This window comes from Hemicordylus capensis, chromosome 2 (assembly GCF_027244095.1).
Source record: "Hemicordylus capensis ecotype Gifberg chromosome 2, rHemCap1.1.pri, whole genome shotgun sequence".
Classification (NCBI taxonomy): domain Eukaryota; kingdom Metazoa; phylum Chordata; class Lepidosauria; order Squamata; family Cordylidae; genus Hemicordylus; species Hemicordylus capensis.
Window position 1 is genome coordinate 156563397 of NC_069658.1, and position 3276 is coordinate 156566672.

A 3276-nucleotide genomic window follows, 5' to 3' on the forward strand; every position below is an offset into this window, starting at 1 on the left:
AGATACAATGGATAACTTTGTGTCTAAATGGACATTGTTTGTCCAGCATTGGAATGGGAAAGTCCAAGATTCTGTACATGCTTATGAATGGTTATCAATGCTAAGATTTGTTAATTGAATAATTTTGATATTTCAATTTAAACAAACTTCAACAGATTGTTCAGGTCAACTCATACATTACTCTGGCAGTGTTGTTGATGTGCAAAGTCATGGCAGGCCTCATGACACTACAATGATGACAGGAATCTTTATATTGCACAAGAAGATTTGAATCATATGGGAACCTTGCTGCCCTGATGGAAGGAGGATACCAGCATGGGAAAGACCCATGGGTGTCCTGGCTTATTGGCATGGTGTATTCCCGATTCTCCCTTCAACCTCCGACATTTAGGGAGGCGACTGAAACCTTAAAATAGCAACACTTCTTGAATTACCCCATAAAAGATAAATAGAGTCAGCAATTTTCCAGGGACTAGTACCAGAAGATTGGGACTGTCTTGGGCAAATTTAGTTAGCAGGTGATTATGATTCAGTGTCACAGTTGGGAAAAGGATGAATCTAAAGCTCCCAAAATAGGTTGATTTAAAAACCTGCTTTTTTTAAACCCTTGGTTCTTTTTCAGTAACTCGTCTGCTCCCTTCCGGCAGCGGTGCAGGCTCCATGGAGAAGGGGAAAGGTGGCAAAGTGGATGCTCAGCGTTACAGCCCAGTATGTTTCCGTTTTTTCCATGACATTCAGGAGGCAGGGAGGTGATTCGTGGGTTCTTCATATCTAGGAAACCAGGGGCAAGGGGAAGAATTTTTAAGAAACTGCCACTTCCTTGTTCCACAGGCGTCCATTTTGTGCTGTGTGTGATATCATCGCTGGAGGGGTGTCTCAGTGCATGCTGGGTAACGCACAGGTAATCCACACCCTAGGGGGCCTTGTTGCCCTAGGGTAAGGGAATAAGGGCATGTGGGGAAAAGATGACGGAAGGGAAAGGGACTCTGCCATTCCTACACAACCTGGTAGGAAAATGTGGGCTGGAATCTAAAGTAAAACATCTTTGGGTCTGTGTTCTCCTTTGCCCACAGCACTTCCCCATCCCCTTTCCTTGACCCTCTTGCCACACTATGTGGGCCATTTCGCGAAGATGAATATGCTCTGTTCCCTACCCAGCACCATTCTTTCATGGAGTCTCCTGCATGCTTCTAACAAGCTCGGTGAACCTCTTGGCTAAATTCTCCCCCAAATCTCTGTTCCTTACGATGCCCTTCCCCACTCCGTCTCTCTGTGTTGCTGTGGCTTGCTGCTTTTCTGAATCATCTCTCTGCTCACTGGCTAGTTTTGTGTGTGTCAGCCTTTGCTGCTTTCTGTCTCCTGTCATTAAGGTTGGTTGCACCCTTTTGTCAGTTTCCCAGTGTGTTTAGGGAAGTGTAAGGTGTTGAGGTCAGGAGAGGGGCAGCCAAGGCTAGGGAGGCTTTCGAATGGCCTCTGCAGCTTCTTTGATCTGTAACTCATTTTCCAGGCAATGTACTCTTTGACCCCTGAATACTGCCTCATCTGGCACAATATTGATTTTTCGGTCTGGCTTTGAAAGAGACAAGCAGAGCGTCTTGCAGCACAATGGATGCCAGGCTATTGTGTGGGCTCCATAGATCAGGACGATACAGGAAACCCAGCCCACCGGACCCTCATCACTTAGGGTCCATCACTTAGTCCATCACTTACCTCATCACTTAGCTGCTTGTGCCCTAACAGGCAGTGCTTTCTGCTTTGCAGGATCAGCCCCAATTGAACCCACAGTGTTGATTCTGAAATCCTTCCACCATCTTTCTACCCTCTGAATATCAAGCAATTGATTCATATGCCCACATGCAGCTAACATGCTGCTTGGCTCTGCATAACATTTGGTAAATAGCAGTCACAGGGGCCGGTGTCCAGAATGGGGCTGTGGCATGTAGGGAGGGGGATTTTACCTTTTATCATGATCCCAAATCCAAGTTGCAGGCTTGCGCAACTGCTATTCAGTAAACAAACCACCACGCAAACAAGATGCTTAAAATCACGTCTAGTTTGGCCCTGGTGACCAAACTTGCCATGTGATGGCATTGGTGCATCCCTGCAAACAGTCCAAATGACCTGAGTGTTTATTGCTGACTTGTGTATCAGCCCAGAGTGAGTGTGTGAATTGGTCTCCCAGCTGCATTCATAGTAAGTGCCATGTTGTTGTTCTTCCTTACTTTCTACCCACAGTCTCTTCCTCCTCCTCCTCCAGCACCAAAGGGTGTTCCCTCCAATGGGATGAGCATTCTGGGGAGCCTCTGAGCAATGTCATTTTCCTTGTAGGAAAAACCCCGTGGAAGGGGATTCTTTCAGCCTGGCTAAAAAGCCCACACAGATCTCTACAGAAACCACTTGCCCCACTTGTTACCCCTGCTTACTTGGCAAAGAGGCACCTTTTAACATGGTGATTCTCTTTATTTAGCAGGGGGAGAGTAACTGGCCCTATCCACCCTCCAGCACAGTACTTCCAGTGACTGTTGCTGCTGTCTCTCTTATGTTTCTTTTTAGATTGTGAGCCCTTTGAGGACAGGTTGTTATTTCTCTGTGTAAACCGCCCTGAGCCATTTTTGGAAGGGCGGTATAGAAATCAAATAAATAAATAATAATGAATAAATAATGAATCTATTTTGGGCTTAAAATAAATTTTAAAAATGATTCATGTATAGCTTCCTCAGCTGGTCACCTGAGTTTTTTTTTACTCCCGCCACACACGTTGACAAGTCTGGATTCTTTACGGAGGCTGCTGGTAACTGAGAGGTCACTTTCTGGCTTCTCTGCTGCAGTGCTGTCTAGTGTAATCTCCAAGAGGGGAGGGCTTTTTCTGTCTAACCTTATTACAGCTAAAGTAAGTGTCCATGATCCAACATGGAAGGACTCTTGTACCCAACTAAGCCTTCTCAGGAAGGCAATGTCTGTGTCCCAAATTCACTCTTCAGACTCCAGGCCTCAAAAACTGAGTACTGAAAACCTTATCACTCCAAAGATTATACCCGATTTGTAAGAAGGCCTGCTCCAACAGGTGCTGCATTATGCAGCATAAATACATGTGCATATTTATTTATTTTATGTTATTGTTAAATTTATATACTGCCTTTCATTAAAGCAATCCCAAGGCAGTTTACAGCAAAAATTATTTTAACACAAGATGGTAAGAAAGACACAATTAAAATATTAAGTGGGGGGGGGGGATATTAAATCCAATTAAAAAATTTAAACAAAAAGCATAAAAGC